This window comes from Spinacia oleracea, chromosome 4 (assembly GCF_020520425.1).
Source record: "Spinacia oleracea cultivar Varoflay chromosome 4, BTI_SOV_V1, whole genome shotgun sequence".
Classification (NCBI taxonomy): domain Eukaryota; kingdom Viridiplantae; phylum Streptophyta; class Magnoliopsida; order Caryophyllales; family Amaranthaceae; genus Spinacia; species Spinacia oleracea.
Genome location: NC_079490.1, coordinates 159,620,151 through 159,637,215, shown reverse-complemented (window position 1 = coordinate 159,637,215; position 17,065 = coordinate 159,620,151). Strand labels below are relative to the sequence as shown.

The window sequence follows — 17,065 nt, the reverse complement described above, 5'->3', positions numbered from 1 at the left end:
TTGGGGTCATGGGTCGCCTATGGCTTTTTCTGGGGCCGGATTGATCACCGGTTCTATTTTATTCAAAAGTCCCTCGATATCGCAGGTCATTGGGGTTTACGGAGTCGCGCCCGTACCTCGTCTTCCTTAGTGAAGAAGAAGAAGTTTCTAGTAGACAACCCAGTCCATTGACTATTTCAATTTAAATAATGTTAATGATACAAAGGTCTAGTTCAGTCAAATATAGTCTTCAAGTCAATATATCTTGATTATCCTTGCTTATGTTTTATTTAGTACCATGTTAGGATTGTTCGTTTAATAGAATCATGTTAGGATTATTATTGATTTAGTATGTAGTACTCAGCTTTGCTGATTACGTGCTTTTGCTTGTGCATGTTGATCATGGCTATGCCTTATTGATCCTGTGATGACCCAATCTTTGGTGAGCAGTCTCTAAGGATCAATAAGCATTGTCCATCTGCAGGTTTGAAGATGTTGCATCATTGGGATCGGGAATAGAGAGCTTGTATTTAGTTTTGATTTGCTAAGTTAACTTGGGTTTGTTAATTGTGACTTTAAACTTGTCGTACTATTTATATTTCCTTATTTTCGTTGGAAGATTTTTGGGATTAAACCTATAATCGATTATTTATAAACCTAAAGTTCGTTTTATGTTTTCCGCTGCAAAATTCTGAATAAGCCGTTACGTTTTCACACGGGCGATAATGCCTTGATAATTCTCTACGTTTTATATTAAAATGTTGTTTTAGAAAAGAGAGAATTGTCGGGGTGTTACAAAGTGGTATCTAGAAGCTAAGGTTTTATTTTAATAAATTTTTAGGCGCCTAACTATCTAGTTATTTAAAATAAATTTCTTAAAAATCGAGCTTCTACGTATTATAGTGTTCAAAAATTGGTACTTTTTTTTTGGGGGGCCGATTTTCTTTTATCTTGTTTGAAAGTATACGATATTCCTTATTTACGTTCGGAATCAAATTATTTTTCCAAGTTAAAGTGATACTTTCGACATTTTTATTTTTCTTATTATTTATTATTCAAACAAATACATAAAAATAATATGAATACATTTTTTTTTTTTTTAAAAAAAAAGGAGTTCAATTTTTTTTTTAAGTTGTTTCAAGAGTTAGAATTCGTTAATTAGGAAATATAAATCTTTTCGAATTAATAACTTTATTCTCGAATTTATTCGCTACGCATTTTCTTAACTTATTTCACTTTATTTATTTTATATTTTATTTATGTTATTATTCTATGTTATAATTTTATTATATTTTCGTTCTTTTATTTCGTTATATAAATGATTCTAATGCTTTAGTTTATGAGAGATGGGTAGTATAAGAAGGGCATATAAGATAGAATTATATGTGCATTAGTAGCTAGTCAATGATAAGAAATTGATTGTTATGTATGTGCATGTGCTAATTGTTTAAGTGTTACATTTACATGTGCATAAAGAATTGTTTAATTCCACATAACTTATTGATTATTGAACCTTGTTTATGTTTTGGCTGGAAAATCGTTAGTGAGACCTTGAATTGTTTATTTCAGGAATAAAATGTTTCTTTCCAAGTATACCAACATAGGATACTTCGAGAAACTTGATATAGAAACCCCTGATATTTACGTGAAGAAAATTGTGTTTGGATGTGAATATTATGCTAAAGTTCAAGGGCAACCTATCTTAATGAGAAAGGATATCATAGCAGCCACTATCATTAATTGCTTACCTAACAAATTTCCATACCTAGAACTCAAGGAAAAGTTTAAAGACATGCATTCTTATAATGGAACTCCAAACTTGGCTAAGTATGGGACTTGGGATGGTAGATGGAAATATGATTCAGAAATTCTGACCACCATTATTGAAGCGGCAGAAAGTGGGTTTAGAGACGGTAAAATCGTAGGGAGTCATGTTGGAGATTCAGTTACAGAAGAACCTATGGGAATAAGTGTAAATAATGACCTAGAGGAAAATGATGTAGATGTGGAGAATCACTAGTAGAAAAAACCCTTATTGCAGCGGGCTTTTAGACCCCTGTTGCAGCGTACATCGTATGCTGCAACTGGGGGGCCTGCAACAAGTCTGAACTTGTTGCAGCGTACAATGTTCGCTGCTAAAAGGGGTTTTTTGCAGCGTACATATGTATGTACGCTGCAACAAGTGCCAAAAAATTGGCAAAATTTGGACTTGTTGCAGCGTACATATATATGTACGCTGCAAAAGACTCAACTTTTTGCAGCGTACATTTATTTGTACGCTGCAACAAGTCTGGAATTTTGCGAAATTTTTTTCCCTTGTTGCAGCGTACAATATATATGTACGCTGCAACAAAGCACTTTTGGCGGGAAAATTCTAATTTTGTTTAGGGATACCTAGAGTGCCTTGCACCAAATATAGAAACCTGTCAAAACAATAATAGAATAACGCAACCTGTATAACAAATATAAAAACAACAACTGGAGTTTTGTGTACTATATATCCCAAAACCAAAGTGCACATATTACATTTAAATATATGTTCCAATTTCAACATAAACATACATTTTAATATAAAATTTATTCTATAACAACTAAACCAACTCGATCAAGCGCGCTAAAGCCAATAATAAATACTTGCTGGTAAAAAACTTAGCCCATTGCTCACGAACCACATCAAATTCCTCGCATAAGGCGCAATCCTCGGAGTGTAGACCTTTACAAAAACAGAAATTTAAATTAAACATTAGATTAAATACAAATTAAATATCACATTTTAACATTCAAGAAACTAATGACAATGTCCTAATAGTCTAAAATGAGTCCTTAGGTTCTTTAGTTCAAAGTTGGGAGCGAAAATGTCATTTTAGCCTAAATATGACCTATAACGACCCAATGAGCCTATAGGTGCATAAATAGATTGGAACGAGTCTTAGATCGTTAAAATTATGCATATTAAACATGTAATAAGTTTTAAATGAGTCCTTAGGTTCTTTATTTTAAAGTTGGGAGCGAAAATGCCTTATTTTAGCCTAGATATGACCTATAACGATCAAACAAGCATTAAATGGGTATAAGTAGATTAGAATAAGTCCTAGAAACTCAAAACTAAGCTTATTAATCATATAATAATTTAAAAATGAGTCCTTAGGTTCTTAAGTTCAAAGTTGGGAGCGAAAATGTCATTTTAGCCTAAATATGACCTAAAACGACACAATGAGCCTTAAATGGGCATAAATGGATTGGAATGAGTCCTAGAAAGTTAAAACTAGAATATAAAACATTTAGTAGGTTTAAAATGAGTCCTTAGGTTCTTTAGTTCATAGTTGGGAGCGAAAATGTCATTTTAGCCTAAATATGACCTACTACGACCTAATGAGCCTTAAAGGTGCATAAATAGATTGGAACGAGTCTTATAAAGTTTAACTTATGCATATTAAACATGTATTAAGTTTAAAATGAGTGCTTAGGTTCTTTATTTTAAAGTTAGGAGCGAAAATGCCTCATTTTAGCCTAAATATGGCCTATAACTATCAAACAAGCATTAAATGTGCATAAATAGATAAGAATAAGTCTTAGAAACTTAAAACTAAGCATATTAATCATATAATAAGTTTAAAATGAGTCATTAGGTTCTTAAGTTCAAAGTTGGGAGCGAAAATGGCACTTTATCCTAAATATGACCTATAACGACACAATGAGCCTTAAATATGCATAAATGGATTGGAATGAGTTCTAGAAAGTCAAAACTAAGCATATAAAACATTTAGTAAGTTTAAAATGAGTCCTTAGGTTCTTTAGTTCATAGTTTGGAGCGAAAATGTCATTTTAGCCTAAATATGTCCTATAACGACCAAACAAGCCTTAAATGTGTATAAGTAGTTAGAATAAGTCTTAGAAACTTAAAACTAAGCATATTAATCATGTAATAAGTTTAAAATGAGTCCTTAGGTTCTTTAGTTCAAAGTTAGGAGCGCAAATGCCTCATTTTAGCCTAAATATGACCTATAACGATAAAACAAACATTAAATGTGCATAAATAGATTAGAATAAGTCTTAGAAACTTAAAACTAAGCATATTTATCATATAATAAGTTTAAAATGAGTCATTAGGTTCTTAAGTTCAAAGTTGTGAGCGAAAATGTCATTTTAGCCTAAATATGACCTATAACGACACAATGAGCCTTAAATGTGCATAAATGGATTGGAACGAGTCCTAGAAAGTTAAAAATAAGCATATAAAACATTTAGTAAGTTTAAAATGAGTCCTTAGGTTCTTTGGTTCATAGTTGGGAGCGAAAATGTCATTTTAGCCTAAATATGTCCTATAACGACCAAACAAGCCTTAAATGTGTATAAGTAGTTAGAATAAGTCTTAGAAACTTAAAACTAAGCATATTAAACATGTAATAAGTTTAAAATAAGTCCTTAGGTTCTTTATTTTAAAGTTGGGAGCGAAAATGCCTTATTTTATCCTAAATATGACCTATAACGATAAAACAAGCATTAAATGTGCATAAATAGATTAGAATAAGTCTTAGAAACTTAAAACTAAGCATATTTATCATATAATAAGTTTAAAATGAGTCATTAGGTTCTTAAGTTCAAAGTTGGGAGCGAAAATGTCATTTTAGCCTAAATATGACCTAAAACGACACAATGAGCCTTAAATGGGCATAAATGGATTGGAATGAGTCCTAGAAAGTTAAAACTAGAATATAAAACATTTAGTAGGTTTAAAATGAGTCCTTAGGTTCTTTAGTTCATAGTTGGGAGCGAAAATGTCATTTTAGCCTAAATATGACCTACTACGACCTAATGAGCCTTAAAGGTGCATAAATAGATTGGAACGAGTCTTATAAAGTTAAAATTATGCATATTAAACATGTATTAAGTTTAAAATGAGTGCTTAGGTTCTTTATTTTAAAGTTAGGAGCGAAAATGCCCCATTTTAGCCTAAATATGACCTATAACTATCAAACAAGCATTAAATGTGCATAAATAGATTAGAATAAGTCTTAGAAACTTAAAACTAAGCATATTAATCATATAATAAGTTTAAAATGAGTCATTAGGTTCTTAAGTTCAAAGTTGGGAGCGAAAATGACACTTTAGCCTAAATATGACCTATAACGACACAATGAGCCTTAAATATGCATAAATGGATTGGAATGAGTTCTAGAAAGTCAAAACTAAGCATATAAAACATTTAGTAAGTTTAAAATGAGTCCTTAGGTTCTTTAGTTCATAGTTTGGAGCGAAAATGTCATTTTAGCCTAAATATGTCCTATAACGACCAAACAAGCCTTAAATGTGTATAAGTAGTTAGAATAAGTCTTAGAAACTTAAAACTAAGCATATTAAACATGTAATAAGTTTAAAATTAAGCATTTTAGCATATTAACTAAGCATATCCTGTTAGGTGAATACCAGGCATTAGTTACTAATGAATATCAGCAGTCGAGTTATAGGATTTGTTATGCCTAATCCAAGAAAAAAAAACCAGAATTTTATTTAGAAAAACATCGAAAAGTTGAATAAGATTGGCAGAAAATTAAGAAGTTGAGAAATTTAGAGGAAAACCTTACATCAGATAGGCTGAAACGAGATGAAGTAGTAACCAATTACAAGCACAACCCAAGATCCAAATACAAACTTAAAGCACTCAAAATTGTATTAAAAAGCCCCATTATTAATCTTAGTCTTTTTTTTAATCAAATCAAGCAAAATCGGATGTAAAAAGGTGAAAATTCTAAAAAATGAAGCAAAACTCTTAATAAAGTACGAACTACGAAGTGACTTTAACTCAGCCCCACTAATGAGTTTATTTTTCAAATCAACTAAATTTCTAGAAACACATAAAACTAAAAAGATGCAAAGTATAGCCGGCTAGAAACACATTCAACTTCTTCCCCTCCCCCCAAATTGAGGTAGTAGAATTAGAAGGTACTCCGTACTTTATTAATCACGACACTGAAAAATAGAATAAAATTTTCTTGACTACGCAAGAAGAAAGCTCACGAAATTTCAAATTTCAAGAGTTGCACTTTAATTAGGACTCTGGGAGACCAAACAATGAGAATGGTATCCTTGCTGAACTTTTTGTCACTGGTAAGGTTCAAAGACTCAAAACCTTTTGCCTAATTAAGGGTATAGAACACCAGGATTTAACTGCTCCAAGCCTAAATACTTCATCAATTCTTCTATAATTAAATCACTTCAAAATTCTCCATACAACAACTACCCTTTGATAGGGTTCGTTAAAGGAACAATTCATCTAGGTTCAAAAGGGAGTCCAGGACAGAAAAAAGGGGGTTTGTAATCAGGAATTTGCATATGTAATTGGGTTGATCACTTGAGCTATGAGAACTAAGTTGACAATGCAACAAACTAAATACAAAAATCTCACAACTTTGCATTCAAATTCTTCCAAAAACAACAATCAACAAGCATACTAAACATGAATACAAAATTAATAAGAATAAATTAAAAATAGCTGAAACAATAAACTAAAACCCTTCAATTAATCAACCCAAATCATCATTCTCAATGTAAATCAAAAACCCAATTGGCAAACTATCAATTTTTCACTAAAAACAAATTTCAGAATTCCCAAATTGATGAAATTTGACCTAAAAATCCAACATTTTACTCCAAAAAGAAAGAAACGAGATAAACAAACTCACACTGTGGATGCCGGAGGCGTTAAGGGCGGCAAAGAAGGCGGTAGCGGCGGCTCAAACGAAGAGAGAGGCGACCCCGAGTTCCCTGGCGGGCATAAAATTGGAATCTCCGACGAAGCCTTTCTTGCAAGATCTAATCCCCCACTCTAATTGGGCGGCGCTAGCTAGTAGTCACCCAACAACCAGAACGGGCGGCGTAAGCAAGGGGGAAAAGAACATTGAATCGATTAGTTAGGGTTTTGGGATTTTAAATCAAGAACTTATTAAAACAATTGAGGGAAAAATTGAAATCAATTTACCAATTAGTTACAAATGATGTTGTGTTGGTAGGCCACCATTATTGGCAGCGACAAGCAGAGGAAAGCCGAGCACGGAGGCAGGACAACACCATCAACCACAACAACGCAATAACCATCGCAACCACCGCACCAGCAGCGTCGGCATGAAGGAGGTGGTGGCCGGCGATGCAGAGGAACGAAGAGAAAGAGTGTTCGAAATTTTGAGGGACGCGGCTTAGGTTTTGTCTTTAGGGGACGACGCAGGGAAAGGTAAGGGAAGAAGAAAGGACCGCGAGAAATGAAAATTTGAGATGCGGCTTAATTTGTTTTGAAATTTTTTTATCCAGTTATTGCAGGGGGTTTTTAAATTGTACGCTGCAACAAAAAGGGTTATTGCAGGGGGCTTTTAAAATGTACGCAGCAACAAACTTTTTTGCAGGGAACAATTAAATTGTACGCTGCAACAACCCTTTAAATGGTTTGACCCGCGTTGACCGACTGGTTGTTGAAGCGTATTAATACATGTACGCTGCAACAAGGGGGGGTGCAACAGGGGTTTTTGCTACTAGTGAATGTAGGTGTTGAGGCAGAGAATCCTAACCCAGCGGCTCATGAGCCAACCATTGAGATCTCTAGTGATTCGGATGCAGAGCTCGAAAGTGAACAGGAGATGGCAAGTGAGCCTAATCAAGATGAAGACATGGGTGAAGATGCAAACCCTGAGGAAGACCCTGATGAAGACCCTGAAGAAGAGTTCGATGATCTTGAGATCTAAATTTCACTCCGCAAGTTTCAGGAGCAATGGATAGGCAAGAGGCCACAAATATTTTGAAGTCATAAATAGTTAATTAGCCCTTTTATGTTTTAAAGAATAAGTAGCAAAGCTACAACTGTTTAAGGTTTAAGTTTATTGAAGTTTGAAATGTTCTTTATTATTTTCAAAGATGTAATAAACCTGTATGGAGTTAGCAATAAAAGTTAAAGTTTTCAAGGAATTGTTCTTTATTCTATTTTGAGGATTCCATAATACCCCAACCTCTAGGTAGTACGTCATGGATTAATTTTTCTATTGGTTGCATACTCAGTGTGAATTATGGATCAATTTAATTGCCACAATAATATTAAATGATTTGAGTACATAAGGAAGTGAGGGCCAATCTAGACCCTCATGACCAATATGATTCAAAATGTTATGCCTAATGTGCAGTGTGTGAATGTCTTTCGTAAATTATTGAGGATGATTATTTTTCAATGATAATTGCATCTTGTAGACGATCGTTGCACCTTCGTAAACGATTGTCGTGCCTTCATAAATGATGTGTATTAATGTGAACATTGTTGGTTGAGGCGATCTTTATGTTCAATTCAAGTATTAAATTGTATGGGATGACGTATCGGTGATGTTTCGAACCTAAAGTAGAGTATACTAATTGCAGGTCGCGTTCTAGAATGGCCAACAACAATGATCTAGCTGCTGCGATTCGCCTCTTGGCGGAAAAGCTAACCCAAGAGAGAACTGAGCGCCCCGACTCTGCAGGGGAAATGTTTGAAAGACTTTCTAAGGTTAAGCCACCGTATTTCAAGGGGCAAGCCGACCCAACCTTCCTGGAAAACTGGATTAGGGAGTTTGAGAAACTATTTGAGGCTGTGAGTTGCCCTGGGAGTATGAGAGTAAGTCAAGCTGTCCTTTATCTGAAAGATGAGGCCGACCTTTGGTGGAGGGAAAATGGAAATAGACTAAGTGCTGTTGAGGAATTCAATTGGGATTCATTCATAGTTGCCTTGAGGGGGAGGTTTTATCCTCCTTTTATGAGAAAGCAGAAAGCGCAGGAGTTCATCAACCTTAGGATGGGGAATATGACTATTGCTGAATACTATAGCAAGTTTATAGCTTTATCGAGGTTTGCACCTGAGGTGGTAGCTACTGAGGAGCTGAAAGCTCAAAGGTTCGAGCAAGGGCTAACTGATGAAATTCAACTGGGATTAGGTGGAGAAACCTTTACATCCTTGGACATAGTGTATGGGAGAGCTGCTCATATTTATGGTCTGCAGTCTAGAAGGGACAAGAAAACTGTGGTAATTGGGGAAAAGAGAAAAGATTCTGATGCTGGGGGTAACCAAGAAAACTTTAAAAGGAATAGAAACGGAAATGGGAATGGAAATGGAAATTTCCAAGGAGGAAACTATCAGGGGCACCACAACAACTCGAACCCATCTGAGAGAGTGCATCATTGCAAGATGTGCAGTAACAATCACCCTGGTAAGAACTGCAAAGGAGAATTAGTGACCTGCAACTATTGTCAGAAGAGGGGACATAGGGAGTATGAGTGATTCACTAAGCACAGAGAGGAACAAAATAGTAATGGAGGTGGAAACCAAGTGAGGTTTAACCAATCTGGAGGTCAAAATTCAAAGCCTGGAGGGGCACAAAACAATCAAGGGAACCATAATAAGCCTGCAAATGATAACAACAACCCGAATAAGACTCCAGGAAAGTTGTACATGATGAATCAGAATGAGGATGAACGATCTGCCGATATAGATTCTCGTACTTTTCTATTAACTAAGCGCAAGTTAAGCATTATTTAATTCTTGGTGACTTGTTCTTTTGTTTCGTCATCTGTTGTGAAAAGTCTAAAGTGAGTAGTTTTAGTGAAATAGGAATTTTGAGGATAGAATTCGTCGAAAGAGAATTTTGGTTAGCTATTCCCTGAGGTGAGTTACGAGGGCGTAACTCGTTTTCTTTAAGGGGGTAGAATGCGATAGAAATTCGCGCTTTTTACCTATTTTATGGCATTTTTATGCATTTTATTGCTTATTTTAGCAAATTTTACAAGTTGATGCAAAGCAAATAGATTCTCCGCATAAAAAAAAGGTGTTCATGAGTAACACAAACAACTTTGAGTTGGCAAAAGAATGCACATAGGTGGCACAAGTACTTCTCTAGTAAGAATAAGTTAAAAGCTTTTGGAGAAAATGTGGGAAATTTCGTGTCAAGTTTAGGGACGAAACTTCTTTTAAGAGGGGTAGATTGTAATCCCCCGTAAATTTATAAATTTTATTAATATATTTTAACGTATATTATTTATATTTAAATAGAATTTATGAATTTTAGTAATGAATATATAATTAACGTATATTTATTTTATTTTAAGTACGTTCTAAATATTTAACGTTTTTTGAACTTTATTTATATATTAATATATATTTAATTCTATTTAAATATATTCTAAATATTTTAACGGTTTGGGCAATCAAAAATAATTTTAGAATTTTATGTTGAAAAGAATTTGAATTAGGAAAACACGTTGAATTCGGAAAAACAATCCTATTCGGTTTGACTCAAACACTAAAACCCAAATCCTAATTCTAGGCCCAATTGGGTAAAGCCCAGATCAATAAACCCAAAATAATCCTCCTTCCTCTTTTCCTTTTCACGTGAAACCAAGATACCTTCCTTCTTGCTTTAGACTTCACGTGAAAACACAACTCAAAACCTTGCAATCTCCTTGCTTCGGGCCGCCGTCAACCACCCTGCCCGACCGCCGCCTGTTCCTCCGCCGTAGTCCCTCTCCGTCGCCGCACGGTAACATCTCATTCTCTCACTCGTCCGTTCTCCTTCCCCTTCGTTTTCTTGCCCTTACTTGTTTCGGTTTCTCGCAGCAACCATAGCAACCACCGCAGCCCGCCACCGTACCCACCACCAGTCGCACAACCACCTTCGTCGTTCCTCCACGTTGCGCCGCCACCTGCAGCGCCGCTGCTGCACTGCACACACCAATTCTCTCCTTCCTCTTTCGTTGCTTGCAACCACCCGCAACCACCAACACCAGTCGCGCCGCCCAGTCACGTCGCCACCAGCCGCGCCTCCGTCGTCGTCGTGCCTGCACCAGCCGCCGGCAGTCCCTCTCTCTTTCTCCTTTTGGTTATTTCTTGAATCCTAAGTTATTTAAATGTTTTAATTAATTTAATTAATTTGAATTTATGTTTCTTGAATTAAATTTATGATTTTTATGATTAAGTTATGAAATTTCAGATTATATGTTGTTGAAATTAATTTAATTATTTTCAGATTTATTAACTATGTTTAAGTTAGGGTTTTAATGAAGTTTTATTAATTTAATTCATGTTTATTGAATGTAAATTATAAGTTATTATGATCAAGTTATATTTTCAGATTATATACTATGTTTAAATAATAAATTTAATTTTCAGATTATGTAATTGAATTGAAATAAGGAATTTAATTATTAAAGCATGGATTTTTAAGGTTTTAATATTCTAAAATCATAATAGAATGATTATACATTATTAAAGCTATTATTTTTATGATTTTAAGAATGTTAATCATGTTTTGGAGTAGTTTGAAATTAGTTATATTTCTGAAAATTTAAAGTACGATGTTTGCAAAGAGTTTTCAACGAATTTCAATCACTAATTCAATAATTATGATGCTAGAAAATCAAAGGTTTAAGTTTTGATATTGGGGAATGTTCTAAATATGTTTAGGATGCATTTAGAATGCTTTGTTATGGTTGCCAATGATTAGGAATTGATTTGGGTACGTTTCTTGATTGCTTTAGGCGGAGAATTCTTTGTGGGCGACTTTTGAATTCGTTAAAGTGGCCTATCAGTTTGTTTACACAAGGTACGTACATACCTGTGTGCTTGGATGTGTGTTGTATTGAGAATATGATGAATATATTTATGAACTTGTTTATGTTGGAATTTCATGTTCAATGTCGTTGAATTAATGCGTTGAGCATAGAACTTTATTTATAAGAATTGAATCATGTTAGCATGGAATATTGATGCAAGCATGTTGGTTTTGGGGAACTTTATATTATTTAATATTGGTTTAGATCTTTATTGATCGTTGTTCCTCTTTAGATTTTCACTACTTTATAAGGGCCGAGGACCTTGTTTGGTAGTTGAACCTTATACCTAATAAAAGTTTTTAAATATGGATAAAGGAAGGATTAAAATAGTTGGAATTTGCTCTTGGTTGAATGTTGTGATCACTGGTTTAATTCAAAGATAAAAGAAGTTGTGTTTACTTGTTGAATATAATATTTATGTTTGATGAGTTATAACCAAGTATTAAAATTTAAGTCATGTAAAGTGAAAATGAGTAGCAATAGCTTTAGACTGTGCACGTCTAAAGTGTCGGATAATCAAGAGTTGGGGTCATGGGTCGCCTATGGCTTTTTCTGGGGCCGGATTGATCACCGGTTCTATTTTATTCAAAAGTCCCTCGATATCGCAGGTCATTGGGGTTTACGGAGTCGCGCCCGTACCTCGTCTTCCTTAGTGAAGAAGAAGAAGTTTCTAGTAGACAACCCAGTCCATTGACTATTTCAATTTAAATAATGTTAATGATACAAAGGTCTAGTTCAGTCAAATATAGTCTTCAAGTCTATATATCTTGATTATCCTTGCTTATGTTTTATTTAGTACCATGTTAGGATTGTTCGTTTAATAGAATCATGTTAGGATTATTATTGATTTAGTATGTAGTACTCAGCTTTGCTGATTACGTGATTTTGCTTGTGCATGTTGATCATGGCTATGCCTTATTGATCCTGTGATGACCCAATCTTTGGTGAGCAGTCTCTAAGGATCAATAAGCATTGTCCATCTGCAGGTTTGAAGATGTTGCATCATTGGGATCGGGAATAGAGAGCTTGTATTTAGTTTTGATTTGCTAAGTTAACTTGGGTTTGTTAATTGTGACTTTAAACTTGTCGTACTATTTATATTTCCTTATTTTCGTTGGAAGATTTTTGGGATTAAACCTGCAATCGATTATTTATAAACCTAAAGTTCGTTTTATGTTTTCCGCTGCAAAATTCTGAATAAGCCGTTACGTTACGGGCGATAATGCCTTGATAATTCTCTACGTTTTATATTAAAATGTTGTTTTAGAAAAGAGAGAATTGTCGGGGTGTTACAAAGTGGTATCTAGAAGCTAAGGTTTTATTTTAATAAATTTTTAGGCGCCTAACTATCTAGTTATTTAAAATAAATTTCTTAAAAATCGAGCTTCTACGTATTATAGTGTTCAAAAATTGGTACTTTTTTTTGGGGGGCCGATTTCCTTTTATCTTGTTTGAAAGTATACGATATTCCTTATTTACGTTCGGAATCAAATTATTTTTCCAAGTTAAAGTGATACTTTCGACATTTTTATTTTTCTTATTATTTATTATTCAAACAAATACATAAAAATAATATGAATATATTTTTATTTTTATTTTTAAAAAAAAGGAGTTCAAATTTTTTTTTAAGTTGTTTCAAGAGTTAGAATTCGTTAATTAGGAAATATAAATCTTTTCGAATTAATAACTTTATTCTCGAATTTATTCGCTACGCATTTTCTTAACTTATTTCACTTTATTTATTTTATATTTTATTTATGTTATTATTCTATGTTATAATTTTATTATATTTTCGTTCTTTTATTTCGTTATATAAATGATTCTAATGCTTTAGTTTATGAGAGATGGGTAGTATAAGAAGGGCATATAAGATAGAATTATATGTGCATTAGTAGCTAGTCAATGATAAGAAATTGATTGTTATGTATGTGCATGTGCTAATTGTTTAAGTGTTACATTTACATGTGCATAAAGAATTGTTTGATTCCACATAACTTATTGATTATTGAACCTTGTTTATGTTTTGGCTGGAAAATCGTTAGTGAGACCTTCAATTGTTTATTTCAGGAATAAAATGTTTCTTTCCAAGTATACCAACATAGGATCATTGGGATCGGGAATAGAGAGCTTGTATTTATTTTTGATTTGCTAAGTTAACTTGGGTTTGTTAATTGTGACTTTAAACTTGTCGTACTATTTATATTTCCTTATTTTCGTTGGATGATTTTTGGGATTAAACATGTAATCGATTATTTATAAACCTAAAGTTCGTTTTATGTTTTCCGCTGCAAAATTCTGAATAAGCCGTTACGTTTTCACACGGGCGATAATGCCTTGATAATTCTCTACGTTTTATATTAAAATGTTGTTTTAGAAAAGAGAGAATTGTCGGGGTGTTACATAATATTACTTATATTATTATTTATATTATTGTATTACTTATTATTTATATTTATATTATTATATTATTATATTACTTATTATTTATATTTATATTTATATTATTACATTACTTATTATTATTATTATTATTATTCATTATTTAGTTATTAATTATTAATTATTATTTAGTTATTATTTATTATATTTTAGTTATTATTTATTATATTTTATTTATTATTTATTATTTATTATTTTTTATTTATTATTTATTATTTATTATTTTTTAATTTTTATTTATTATTTATTTTTATTATTTATTATTTTTTATTTTTTATTTTTTATTTTTTATTTATTATTATTTATTATTTATTATTATTATTATTTTTATTATTATTTATTATTTATTATTTATTATTTATTATTTATTATTTATTATTTTTTATTTATTATTTATTATTTATTATTTATTATTTATTATTTATTATTTATTATTTATTATTTATTATTTATTATTTATTATTTATTATTTATTATTTATTATTTATTATTTATTATTTATTATTTATTATTTATTATTTATTATTTATTATTTATTATTTATTATTTATTATTATTATTTATTATTTATTATTTATTATTTATTATTTATTATTTATTATTTATTATTTATTATTTATTATTTGTTATTTATTATTTATTATTTATTATTTATTATTTATTATTTATTATTTATTATTTATTATTTATTATTTATTATTTATTATTTATTACTTCCTCCATTCTTATTTATATGACACAATTATTTAGACACGTTTGCCAATGCACGATTTTAAACACAAATATCGTCAATTATAGATACGAAAAAATTATAAAAAGTTGATATTTAAAAAATATTTATTGAGACGAATCTAACAAGACCCCACACGACTATGTTTTTTCTTAAGTATAAATCACAAAACGAAGTCAAAGGATCATTTGTGAATAGTGTCTAAAACTCAATTGTGTCATATAAATAAGAATGGAGGAAGTATTTATTATTTATTATTTATTATTTATTATTTATTTCGGTAATATATTTTGTTAAGTTCAGTTCAGTTCAGTTTAGTTTAGTTCAGTTCAGTTGAGTTCAGTTCAGTTCAGGAGCATTCAGTTCAGTTCAGTTCAGTTCAGGAGCATTCAGTTCAGTTCAGTTCAGTTCAGTTCAGCTCTAAAGAACAGGGCCTTAGGGTTTTGAACATACTTTTCCCACTTTTTCATACATTTTTCTCACTTTTCCATAAAAAATGATTATTTTTTCTTACACATTCTACATTTTTCCCACTTTTTAATCTTCACATCCACTTTTATTTGTACTTTGTCAATAACAATTATATACTTTATCTTTCTCCCAAAAAAAACACTCTCGATCATTGTTTTTCTTACACATTTGTCATTTTTATTAATTACCGCGCATTCTTGAATTTATTTAGGAACGGAGTTATATACACAAAAATACTGAATTACCCTTTTCAACAAAAAACATACACGAAAAATTGAACTGCTGAGATATCATCATATCAGACCCATGCGGTTTTTTATATATAAATGCAGAACAAGAAATTAACAACAACAGCGTCTGTAGCTCAGTGGATAGAGCGTCTGTTTCCTAAGCAGAAGGTCGTAGGTTCGACCCCTACCTGACGCGTAAAACATTGTTTGTTTAAGTTGATGCCTAAAAACTACAGATGTTCAATGCCATGGCAGAAGCGTCATTAAAGCCGGTGGAATACTTAAAATCCCCTCCCAAATTTTAAAATTTGAATATCCATTTAATAACTTCCCAAATAAAACTTCCTTAAAAACAAAAACCAACTACATTTCTGGTGATTATATAAAAAAAAAAAAAACTACATTTCTGGGACTCTGGGTCTCTTTTTATAGGGAGAGAGATAATTGGGGAAGTAGAGAAAGCGACATCAACAACAATTCAATGATAACCGCAACAACCATCAACAACAGTTTCAACTCATGAAAATGTCGACGGAAGCCGGTGCCAGATGGCGACATGAATCGGTGGCTGAAGGGTAATGGGCTGGTGGGGCGGCATTGAGCATACACGGGCTCCGGCGAGATCAGTGGCTTCAACTCAAGCCACTACCGAGCAACAACAACATCAATTTCAATGGACGGCCAAAATGTGTAGTCAGATTTGAAAAAGTAGTTTTATTTTGTTCTTCTGTTGTGTTAGTTTCGTTTGTTTTTGCTGTAGTGTTCTTTCATTTGTTTTGGGCTTGCCCAACCAAAAATATTAAAATAAATAAAGTAATAAAATAATTAGGAAAATTTGGTAATATTAATCCAACCTTTGGCCGATTTTCTTTTATTAATCCCACATACGACATATTTTTTAATAATCCCACCTTTACTACCCGACGACTTTTATTGGGCTTAAGTGGCCGGTAATCGGTGAAAAAGTCAACGAGATGGTGATGAATTGATGATGATGACTGAATATATCGAGAGAGAGTACTGCCATGTAGAGAAATAATGCCGCTTACAACAGTTTTATGACCTGTTGGGCCCAATAAAAGTTGTTGGGTAATAAAGGTGGGATTATTAAAAAATATGTCGTAGGTGGGCTTAATAAAAGAAAATCGGTCAAAGGTTGGATTAATATTACCAAATTTTCCAAATAATTATTCAACTAATTTAGTTTTGAATAATTAATTACTTCGTAGTACTCAGTATTTTTTGTGTGACATACTGTAGGTAACAGGGGCGGATCTAGGAATTTATATTTGGGGGTCCAAAAAAATTATGATTTACTTTCTTTTTAGTGGGTTGTTAAAGTTGAAAGGGGAATTGTCCAAATATTATAAACGTCGTAATAAAATATGTGGAAAATTAAGGAACTTTAGTTTTGGATTTTTATAACAGTAAAACTCAATACCTAGTCCAAATTACAACACTAACTTGGCGCGATATCAATTTAAAATGTAAAAAATAATATTTTCATACTTTGAATGAAATTTACTTTATTACAATAATTGTCACTGAACAAATAACACACAAAGACATTAGCTTGTGGGGCATTATAAATCTATATATG

General features: G+C 32.2%; 1 long non-coding RNA gene and 1 other non-coding gene across 2 annotated transcripts; one reads left to right on the top strand and one right to left on the bottom strand.

Annotated features, from left to right (window-relative positions):
* Positions 1–2,445: 2,445 nt before the first annotated feature.
* Positions 2,446–6,796, bottom strand: LOC130460066 (uncharacterized). Its single transcript, XR_008919937.1, has 2 exons — positions 6,663–6,796; positions 2,446–2,692 (listed from the first exon to the last, which is right to left on the bottom strand). It is a non-coding gene; the product is annotated as an uncharacterized lncRNA (long non-coding RNA).
* An 8,792-nt stretch (positions 6,797–15,588) lies between these two features.
* TRNAR-CCU (transfer RNA arginine (anticodon CCU)) lies at positions 15,589–15,661 on the top strand. Its single transcript has one exon. It is a non-coding gene; the product is annotated as a tRNA-Arg (tRNA).
* The last annotated feature ends 1,404 nt before the right edge of the window (positions 15,662–17,065 follow it).